General features: G+C 41.3%; 1 long non-coding RNA gene across 1 annotated transcript; it reads left to right on the plus strand.

The window, feature by feature from the left end:
* Nucleotides 1-3,381: 3,381 nt before the first annotated feature.
* LOC148685020 (uncharacterized) lies at nucleotides 3,382-7,706 on the plus strand. Its single transcript, XR_015950997.1, has 3 exons — nucleotides 3,382-3,547; nucleotides 5,891-5,959; nucleotides 6,465-7,706. It is a non-coding gene; the product is annotated as an uncharacterized LOC148685020 (long non-coding RNA).
* Nucleotides 7,707-11,984: the final 4,278 nt, after the last annotated feature.

The following is an 11,984-nucleotide window of genomic DNA, read 5'->3' on the forward strand; positions in this document are numbered from 1 at the left end:
GACAGAAGCAAGCAAGATTCTGATGAGAACAGTTGTTTGCATAATTTTTTTTAACTGTTACCAGCACTTCAATAAAGTTAGAAGGAGAAACAGATAGATAAAGCCCCAGGTTAATTTCCATCATTACCTAGCACTTTATACCCACTGAAGAATTCCAAACATATAAAGGAGTGTCAATCTTTTTTCATGAAACAGGAGGTTAAAAAAAAAAATCCAGAGGAGAGCTTCAAAGGCTGTCAGTAGGGAAGTCAGTCAATTACAGATCTGATTCACTTCTTAACCCCTTGAGGTATAAGGAAGCCTTTCCTGCAATAGCAATCATTTTCAGCATTCATTTGGATGAAAGGGCTGAAGTTTGCAACCTGATATCACAGTTATATATACTGGTGCACAAGGTAATGAAAGGAGTTGTAAAATGAGAACAGGATATAATCAAGTATGTAAATTGATGAGAAACCTAAGGGAACATATTTTCATTTCTGGCTGCTATAGGCCATCTCAGGTGGCAGCTTCTGCTTGATAAACTTGTAGCCAATTAAGTTCCTTTTCCTACTAATCTTTATAAGGCTCCAGTTTGTGAAATAATCTGTCTTATGGCCATATATTTTCCTTCTTGGTATGTCAAAGATTTGTTAAAACCTAGGGAATTTCTCAAGGCACAGCAAAGCAGAGGATTGTAAACAGGCTGAACCTTTTAAGACCTTAAATGGAATGTATTAGCAGTCTCTTACAGAATTCTTTAAAGATGACCATTTGTCTTTTTATAAAAACTAGTAGAAGAGATCCCAAGAAGACAGTGCCAACTATATATATATATATATATATATATATATATATATATATGTGTGTGTGTGTGTGTGTGTGTGTGTGTGTGTGTGTGTGTGTGTAGTGGTTATTCCATTAACAGATTTTTCACTCCTGCTGTGGCACATGAAGGTTGAGCACACTATACTTGCTTGAAAATTTGCTTGCTCCAGTACTGAATCTGAGTGTACATATAAAGCAGTAGAAACAAGGGACAAAAACTACATGTAGGGGAAACATGAATATTGTAACTCATGCCAAATCAATCGGTTTGAAGCTGGACAGTAAAGTATAAACTTCTATTCTTGCAGAGGTCTCTGAGCGGTGGACATACGTATAATTTATGAAGGGTTTAAGACTGATGAAAGAAGCTAAAGGCAGGTACAATATGTATTTCAGGTGACTGCATTCAGACCCACTCCTTTGAAATTATTCTAAAACATGCTAATGAGCAGTCACTGAAAGACACATTTCCTTACCTGCAAAACTCTGGGCATTTGGTAGAGTTCAGAAGAGCGGAAGGAAATCAGTGCATATTACTACTATTCCCCCCCCTTCCAGATCTCCTTTTGAAATGCCTTTCATCTCCTTTTCATATCTCCACGAGTGAGTCATCTAATTTCACCTCACTTTATTGCCAAACTCCAAAGGGATCATCTTTAATCCCCAATGTTATTTGGGCCACAATTCCATTCCAACGAAGGAAACTCCCTCGGTTTTTCTTCTTCATAAACTTCAACGTTCTTAACTTAAGATTTGTTTTTACAATGCAAGTAACCAAGTGTATTTATTACTTGTTGTCAAGGTAAATTTCTTACACTCTTTCATGAAAAGCTCCCTTTTCATTACCATTTGGTCCCCACAAGTAAAATACACAAAGAGAGAGAGAGTAAAATGTTGTCTGCTGATTCTTTCTCTCCGTTAGCAAGGAAGGGAGATGCATAAGACTGCAGATGAAAGTTGAAAATTCAGACCACTACCTATACACAATTACAGAATCTTAAATCCCATTGAGGTGCAGTTTAAGAAATTGCAAACATATACAAACCTGACTGCTTCTGGGTTATTACCCCCCCCCCCCCGAAAAATCTAGAAAGGAAACACAGTTTCTAAGAGTGAAGAGTCTTCACACATTTGGAAGTGATGTGTTATTGCACATCACTACAAAGCTTACTTGTTTTTCTACCTTGGTTCCTAGCAAGCTGGCCTGCCTACTGATAAGATCCCCTAAAAATGCCCTAGAAAGATTTCACCCTGCAAAACACAACTTTCCCACTGGTTTCTTTACTGCAGAAACAGCAAGACACACTAGTTTTCCTCATTACAAAACAGCACATGCTTTAGCAAAAATCACACCATGGTCCAGATGTAAAAGATACCCATCCTTGGGGATATACGATGTTAACATATCAAATCTGCAGTATACTCATGCTGTATATTTGCATGTTTACTTCCTCTGTGTTTGATGGAGGCTATTTTAAGGAAAGTATGTATATAGGATTGCAGCCTGCAGTAACTATCATTCATCTTAAATTCCAGCTGCAGGCGGGGGGGGGGATACTTCTGTAAACTTCCTCATTCTGTATACTTCCTTATTAATTGTGGTCATGTCTTTATACTTTCTCTTTGAAGGTGGATACGCTTTGCCCTTCCAGACCAATTCGCTAGAAGCTTTTGGACTTCAGCAGGAATTACTGGATCATATTATGTATGCAAGGACTTACTGTAATAGATTGACGTTCGTGCAAGGCATTTATTTCAGAGCAGGTCTGTGGACTGATTTGGTTTCTATGCTGTGAGTCAGACACATCCCAAGTTGTACTGAAGGTGTTACCAATTCTCCTGGCACCCACTTACAAGGAACTATCCATGGTAGGTTTTTGGATTTACAGTATAATCTGCATGTATCGTTGAAAAATGCTTGTTTCACATTTCCCGCAGTACATGCTTTGTCTGAGACGTTGCTAAGAATACATCTGATTTTCCATTTTAGCTGCAAAATGAATGACGGCTATATAGCTGCTGGGCTATTTTATGTTTCAGATCATTTTAATATCTCAGTTTTGTTCCTGTACAACCATGTCTAGCAGCAGTGAGTCAGGGTCTCACTCTTTGAAACACTGTTGGCATTTCTATTAAATATATGTTGATCTAAAGGGTCTGCATTTATCTGACAGGCCTGTTTGTAATGAGGCCTGTAGGTTCCTTGTTTACCAAGCTTCAAAGAAACAAAGGGTGACCTTATTATACATATTGCTGTCCTGTAAAAATATCAACAGTTAGTTCTGCTCAAGGGAAATCACCCTTAATAAGGTCCAAGGACAGAGCCAGACACTTCTGTGAGTTTCACTTTCAGGAACAAACCACCAGCACTTACTTAAAAAACACCCTGGTTAGGGAGAGAGAAACATACTGTTTTATTTTTTAAGGAGGAAAGTATTTTTAAAAAATGTGACTGGAACGAAGAGGTTGCAATTGCAACACTACCTGATACAATCTCCCTTGGCATTGTGCATCAGGATAATAGCTGGCTTCGTCACTATTAGAATAATAGCCACTTAAACAATTGCAACTGGGCATATAAGTAAGAAAAGCATTAGACACTTGGCATAGCACTCTTAAGAGGCTGAAAACAGTAAAGCATCATTTATTGCACGATCTGATAATGAGCAAGGAGTAGAGGTATTTCCATGACTTTAGAAGAATTCAGACTTCCTACCTTTCTTTGCAAGATAGCTGGAAGGTATGTCCCTCTTTAAAGAAAGTTGTAAGTAAAACCAGGTAGCAGTTGCAGTAAATTGAGTCCTTTTCAGTCAGTGTGTACAAGCAGCAGTTCTGCTGGAAGGGGGAAAAATAGAATGGGAGGAGCAGCTGTGAACGAGTGACCTCCTGAAGCGGAGTTCTCTTTGTGCATTGAGCACTTGGGAGCCAGTGGCTCTGATTTGCATGGATTATCTCCACTTGAACAGATACATTTAAATTTATCTGGCGCAGTGGCAAAAGATGGAAGAGTAAGTGAGTGCGAGAGACAAGAGAGAGAGAGAGAGAGAGAGAGAGAGAGAGAGAGAGAGAGAGGGAAAAAAGCAGACAAGTGATCGGAAAGCTTGGCTGAGGAAGCTGAACTAGGCATGTGTCTGAAGAACCACAGCTCCCTCTTCATGTCATACTCATAAGAGGAGAATTGGTGTCATAAAGGACTGCTTAAATGCAAGGAGGAGGGAAGAAAACGAGACATTCTCTTCCATTAGGTTAGGTGTTTTGTTTTTTTATGAAGATTTAAAAATAAGAGTCAGTGTTAGTAATCATAAAAATGCAACTGCTGTTTAGCCTTAATATGAAACTTCAGAGTGTTCATCAAAGTGTTCCACATATATTATCTTGGTTGTCCTTGCAACAGCCCCATATACGATGCTTTTCTTATTCCTAGATCACGAGGAGATTGCTTGTGCTGAGAGACAGCAGCTGGCCTAGAGCCTGGTACTCAGCGGCAAGCAGGACAGTGTTTTAAGGTGTATGCAGAAGTAAGTCCTACGGAGTTCAGTGATACTTACTCCCAGTTTAGAATTTAGGATTGCAGATGTGCAGTGTAATTCTTTGCATGTTTGTGAAGAAGTAAGAATCCAGTGCATAGAAGCCAGCTCCTAGGGGCTGAGGTCCCTTTGCCCCCCCCCCAATTTTTTTTGAGGGGGGTGGGACCCCCAAGGTTGATGGGCATTGCTATTCAAATGGTGTTTGTGTGTGCACTGCATCTTTTGAGTGATTATTTATTCAAATTGGCACCCTAAGTATGACTCCTAAGTGTGTGAGCACAACAAAAGTAAGGACAGGAGGATAACATGTGTTCTAAAAACCCCTTAGAACACCAGGAATATGCACCAATCAGAAGGGCATCAGGAGCCACCTTGCTGAAGTGTAGCATGTCTGGTCGGTGTCTGGATCAGGGCTCGGCAACCTAAGGCCCACAAGCTGCCCCTGAACCGAGCCACCTGCTTGGTGAGTCCCCATGTGCTGCGCTAAACCAGCGCGGGGACTCGCTTTTGCAGTGCCAGAAATTGCGCCTGTGCAAACGCAGATGCCGGAAATCGTACGCGTGCACAATCAAACCCACAGAGGGATCTCCGCTGGAGTGAACTGGCCCAGGCAAGGTAAACCTTGCTGACCCCTGGTCTGGATGAAAGAACCTCCATATATATAGCACCACAATGGAAGAAAAGTGGGATATAAATATACTCAATCAATCAGTCTCAATTCAGATCCTACCACGGGACAGGCAAGGACAAGGCACCCCAGACAGGTAAGCGAGTGGAGGATCCACCAGGGAAGGAAAGTCACTGCCTCAACACAATCATTTCTCCCCACGCCTGTCCTCAAGTCCTCCAAGATGTACAGAGCACTCAAACCCAATAGCTAGAACACTAATCCCTCTTACCCTAAGATTGGATGAACAACATTGCACACCAGGTTGTATCAAAATCACCTGCCAACAGGATTAAGGGAAAGACATATACAGTGGTACCTCGATTTACGAAGATAATCCGTTCCGAAGGCGCCTTCGTAGGTCAAAAATTTCGGAAGTCGAAAAAGCGGCTTCCCCTTTAAAACAAAAAACAAAAACACCGGAAACGGAAACATTCGCAAGTCGAGTAAACCACATCTAAAACTTCGTAAGTCGAGGAAACCGCATGCAAAAGCGCTGTGGTTTCCCTTCAGAGGTTGAAAAAACCGTAAGCGTGTGGCCGCTTTTGCTGCTCGCAACTCGAAAAATATGGAAGTCGAGTACTTCGTAAGTCGAGGTACCACTGTACTGCATGTGGTGAAGGTTGCAAAGTTCTAAGCTGCCCTCTTGTGTGCCAAAGCATTGGTCCATCTACCTCAGTCCTGCCTTTGCTACAAAGACCCTCAAGATGCTGGTGGTGAACCTGGGGCTTTCACCATGCAAAACTTGTGCTCTGCCAATATAGTATGGCTTTTCGTCAAAGTTAATGGGAAGCAGGGTCACCTTTTCTGGGAAGGAAAAGGTGTTCCATAACATGCCATGTTAGTCATGGGAAAATACACAGGCAGACATGATGAATCCTTTCTGCAGGTGCAAAGTCAGGAGAAATATTGGCAGAAGAAATTTTAGCAGAAGACAGATACTTCCTACCATGGATGCGTGAGTGTTATCAATGTCAATATAAGTCACAGCTGCATTATACATTCAAAGCTAAATCATGCCACTTGAACAGTCAAATTCTGGGAGCTATTGTTTGTTAAGTATGAATAAAGTTGTTAGGAGACCTTGACCCCCTGCACAGAGCTACAGAGTCCCTAGAGTGGTATAGCAATCGTCTGTTTTCACAGGGAATTCTGGGAATTGTCACTCTGTGGGAGGGGGAATAGGAGTTTCTTAACAACTCACAGCATATTTAGTGAACTACAGAAGGCTTCAGGGGGAGCCAGGTCTGTTTAAAGTGGTATCAAAGTGCTCTAAATATATTGTGTGAATGTCGCCACTCAGCAGATGAAACCCCTGTTATAGATGCTATTGTAATGACTCAGTCAGTGCACTTTGGAAATGGAGGCACTTTTCTCAATGACGATTCTCAATGGCGACTCACTCCCCGGCTGCAATCTATTATACTTTAGTATCCTTGTGTTTCTGTGTTTTCTCTCCATAGGCAAAGAGGCAGCCATCCAACAGGATGCCATGGCAGCAGAAAACTAAAAATCAAAAACAGTTAACCCACAACAGAGGACACTCATAAGTCTGGGAGGCTAAATGTCACCCAAGCACTCTGGAGGAAACAAATTAAATCAACACTGGAGTGGAGCCACACAACCCAAAGTGCTGCCTGATCCACGTAAATTCTGGTCCACCTCAGAATGTGAAACTTCAGTAAAAGCACCAGCAAGGCAGATATTCTCCCTTTGCATGTTTCCCCATAAGTTCAAAAAAGAGAAAGCAACAAGCGCTCATTTCCCCCCCTCCCTTTTCAGCACTTTATTTCAGACATATGAATCTGCTCAAGCATATGAATGTCCCAATAAAAATTTGAATTCCTTGTGATTACATGAACTCAGCTGTAATTATAAAGCAACTGCAGCGTCTGTATAACCATCAGATACATTTAACAACCCCTTTTAAATGTTTATTTGCTGCTTTTCCTCTACAAGTAGAGTTCAGCGTTTCCTTGTAGAGAGCCATGTTGACTTATAGTGAGGAACCAAAAGGATCATGTAATATTTGCAGGGGCAGGGAGTTTATTTGTGTATGACCTAATGCCTTCGATGATGCATCTATCTGCACCAGAAAAAGCTATGAGTACTTATACATAACTCAGCCATGAATAAATGCTTCTTAGAAATAATCACATTTTACAGTAAAACCTCACATCAGATAAATGACCAATTAAGACACTGAGGAAAGTGGGGAATATATTTAAATTCCATAATGATTGCACCGTGACTCAATAATTAGTAGCTGTCCATGTGCTATAAACAACGTCTGACTAATAAAGATGCATTTAGTTTTCTTAAGGAGGAGAGGGTGAGGGTGAAAGCAGATGCCCACTATCCATGTGGGAAACATTTTGAAGCCTAGTTGCATTTTCTCTAACTGGATGAAGAAGCAATTGTTTGTACCCTGCAGCCATGGTCCCTTAATCATATAGATCCAATTGATACCTTAACACAGAATGATACGGTAGACCAAGAAGCTAAAGATCAGAACTAGAGTGCTTCATATTGCAAGTGTGTATGTGTCTTCATATGGGTCGCTTTCAAAAAATAACCCACCCACCCATTGAAAAATAGCACACAGAATGTCCCTTGTGCAGCAAAGCAGAACATTTGGGGGTAGAGATCTAACACAGCTATATCTTTAATGTGCTAGTGCAGAACGCAGAGAGCTTTTTAAATGGGAAAGCAAGGAGGCAGAATGACCCTCCTAAAGGCACGATGCAGCTTTTGTATAATGTGCAGAAGCTTTATCTCATAGAGTTCGTTTGGACCCTGAGGATCATCTAGTACAGGCATCCCCAAACTGCGGCCCTCCAGATGTTTTGGCCTACAACTCCCATGATTCCTAGCTAACAGGACCAGTGGTCAGGGATGATGGGAATTGTAGTCCAAAACACCTGGAGGGCCGAAGTTTGGGGGTGCCTGATCTAGTCCAACACCCAGCAATGCAGCTGTCCCATAGGGGGATCAAACCTACAACCTTGGCATGCTCCACACCATGCTCTAACCAACTTAGCTATCCCCCTCCAGATTGGTTCTCCAGTATCCTGGAAATCAAGAGTCATAATGCTGCATATCTTTGCCGAGGTTTCTGTCTCTCCATCTGCCCACTGTCTTAAACTTCTGCTACGTAGTCAGTGGACAGATTCAGCCTCACAATGCAGTCTAGTTTAGAAACAGAGCTGAAAGAGCGAAATCAGGAATGCAGGGTTCTGAACTCAGTAACTGCAACATCAAAGTCCTATTCAAGTCTTATCAGAGTAATCAATTGCCCTTCTTCTGTGGCTTGGCGCTGTATTTATTCAGTAACATTGGCTGGATCTGATTGCTCTCTGGATTACTGAATCTGGTCTGGGGACTACTATCTACATGTGGTACTGGATCTGAATTTTTACCAGAGCAGGATGGGATACAATCATGGGGAAGGAGTAAGCAATTAGTCCCACTGCAGGAATGCACAGGCCATGCCTGTGAGCAAGATAAAAATGAATCCAAATATGCAACATGTTTTGTATTCATAAAGAAAATGAAAACGTCGTGCAACTGCAGCTGTACAATAAGGCAGCGTATGAAAGAGTTTTATTTTTATTTATTTTTAGGAAAACCAGCGATGGACCAAAAAAGTTGTGGGGATTGTTTGTGCTTAGGCGATGCTTGGCAAACAGCTGTGATGAAAGTCAGATCAAATACATACGAAATGAATGAAAAAAGCTGACAAAATTGTAGCAGAAATTGAATGCTAATTTATGGCACCTATTGAAAGAAACAGGACAGCAGATTATATCTGCATATAAATGGCTTCAAACTAGTGCTCAGTGCCAGCCCATTATCCAACCGAAAGGAAACAAAACACATTTTTACCGGACTGGGAGAGGTAATCATTGGAGGCTTCCTTCAGACTCATTAGTTACAGTGCAGGCTTAAGGAAACCTTGGGCCAGTGTTTAAAATAAAAGCAAAACTCCACCATTGTATAAACGCAGAGGGTGAAAGAAGAACTCTGCAAAATGGATGATCAACCCCAAATGCACAAAAATCAATGGCAACGCACAAAAGTGAATCTCAGTGCTTACTGGGAAAACATAGTTTCATAGCAGAGATCATCAGCCCTCAATACCATAATCTTAGAGTATTAGTAATGACCAGCTCACATTTTTTCTTTTTATACCTGGGTGCAAAAAAATAAAATAAAATAAAAAAGGATCAGGCCAATCTCAATTCAATATACAGGGGAAATTCCATTTGTTATCAATGATGCATTTAAATAGCAATGCCCCCCAGTAATAAGCATGGGATGTGGGACCCGATCCTCTTCTGTTGTAGGAAAACAGTAGCCATAAATTGGCATGCACCATTCATAATTGCCCGTTTTTGTTATTTAAATTGAGGCAAATGTTTGCCACCTTAAAAAAGGGAGGCGGGCTTGGATGATTTTATTTATTTTTCTAATTCCACCTGTGACAAAAAAGGGTAAGAACTTACCCTTTAAAAAAGCAAAAGTCCTTCAATAAAAGGTAATTTTATATTATGCATTATTTCCTTATATCCCAGCTCTACAGTAAGTTGCTGGAGAGGACACTCTAGCATGGCCAAAGGCTTCTTTATCCCAGAATTGACAAGCGTGACTGGCAGGAGGTCTCCATGGTTACTGGGGGAAGGCATTCCTTTCAGCTGAAGACTTGCTGCACAATAGTTCTTTAATTGAAACATAGTAGCTTTGTGGGGAGAAGAGTTCCTGTTTCCACCCAGGGCTCTTCCTTGAGGTCCCTCAATGAGGAAGTGACCGGGGAACCCCGTGGATTTTGTCTCCCATTTGTGTATTTAAAACAAGCACATTGGCAGAGGCTAGGGCTGCAGGGAGTTTACGGGGCAGAGACTGCCCAAAAGAGAGAGCAGCTAGGTTGCAGATGTTTGGGAGCGGCATTTTCCAGCAGTGACCAAATCCTGTTCCAAGGAACAGAAGGCAGGATCTGACATGTTTTTAAGTGGACCCTGAAAACAAATTTTATATCCCCCAGAATGGTTTCGTTTTGACTCTGCTGAAATAAATAAATACATTTTTGCTCAGATTATACAGCACTGGTATATGTTTTTAGCGGGTTTTTGTTTTTAAATGCAGGGTCATTCAAGTGATCATTCTCTGGAGCCCACAGTACCTCTGCGCCCTATGATTAGGGATGATGTGATTTTTAGTTCTACAACACCTGAAGAGACAGGCTTGCTTTAAGCAGATAAGGTTTTGTAAAATCAAAATGTGCATTCCTCCGCTGACAGACGGTGGGCCAATCATCTCCTTTCTTTACTAACATCTCGCAACAATTGGTGGTGGTGGTGGGGGGAGAGGAGAGCACGATGCAACAAGGTTGAATTTAAGCAGCATATTTAACCTTTCCAACTGTGTTATGCAATGCAATGATATTAGTTCGTGATGGGCATGAAGTGCACTTAAGTTCTAGTTTATCTAGTCATGCTGTGGTTGAAATGGCCCATGACACTATGCTCTGTCTTGTTATTAATGTTTATTTTTCACTGCAGCAGGCAGAGAAAGTAGGTGTGAACATCTGTGGGGTGTAGGCTGTGCTGCTGTGAGGTATGAGGAAGCCACAGGGCTAGGAAGCTAAGAAGCTTAACCAGCACATAGGGTTCGTCTAAGTCTTCAATCATATACAAAGCCCTTCTGTTTGCATTGATTGATTTTTTTATTATTATTTTAAAAAATCCATTCTATGTGAAACTGCTTTCAGCTGAGTCAGATCCTTAGTTCAGCTAGTGAAATATTGTCTAGGCTGGTATGTGGTGACAGGGCACAGGTGTCCAGGGTCTCAGGCAAGTTATATCTCAACCTAGTATCTGAGACCCTATACCAGTGGCGGATTTACGTATAAGCTAAACAAGCTATAGCTTAGGGCCCCACTCTCTTAGGGCCCCCCCAAAAAATTAAAGGAAAAAACTTGGATGTACATTTCCAAAATATAAGATAAAAAGCAAATAAAATAAAACCTACATACAGCAACAGTGTTTTGTGTTGTGTAGGCTCCTATGATGTATGTAATGGCCCCCACCTGCTAGCCTGTTCCCTAAAATATCACTGGTTTGCTCATTTCTATATATAAGGTGCCTACATTCTGCATGGTCCATATAGCATATATTCAACACAAAAGACAGCGGCGATTTGTTGTTGACAAAGGACAGCTGGACATATAAAGGGCCCCATTACCTTCAGTAGCTTAGGGCCTCATCAAACCTAAATCTGGCCCTGACTATAACCAGAGATGACAAGAATTGAATATCAGACCTTCTGCATCCAAATCATTTGCTCTACGTCAGTGAGCAAATGAGCTTAATCACAGTAAGGTACCTACTTTTTCTTCAACCAGAACTGACTTGAAAGGAGCTTCAGAAAAGGGCAACCCAAGTGATCGAGGAGATGGAGCAATTTCCCTTATGATGAAAGATTGCAGCGTTTGGGACTTTTTAGTTTAGAGAAAATGTAAGAAGTGACAAGTCATGAGTTTATAAAATTAAGCATGGCATGGAGAAAGTGTCTAGAAAAAGGTTTTTTCTCCCTGTTCCATAACACTAGAATTTGTGGACGTCCAATGAAGTTGAATGTTGAAAGAATCAGAACAGATAAAATAAATTACTTATACTGTACCTCCTACAGGAGGCAGTGGTGGTCACCAACTTGGATGACTTAAAAAAAGAATTAGACAAATCCGTGGAGGAGAAGGCTTTCAATGATTACAAAGGAGACAGTCCCCTCATAGCAATGCCCTAGGAGACGAGTCTGTCTTGCACCTAGCCCTGAATTCCCCTATCTAAAAGCACTGGAAAAAAGTGGTTTGGTCTGCACCTTCCATCAGCCCTAGGTAGTATATCTAGAGAGCACCAGGTTGGGAAAGACTGCCATATAAATGTAGCTAAAACAAACACATAACAAAAAGACCTGATAAAACAGAG

Source organism: Zootoca vivipara, chromosome 7, assembly GCF_965207765.1.
Source record: "Zootoca vivipara chromosome 7, rZooViv2.hap1.1, whole genome shotgun sequence".
Taxonomy (NCBI): domain Eukaryota; kingdom Metazoa; phylum Chordata; class Lepidosauria; order Squamata; family Lacertidae; genus Zootoca; species Zootoca vivipara.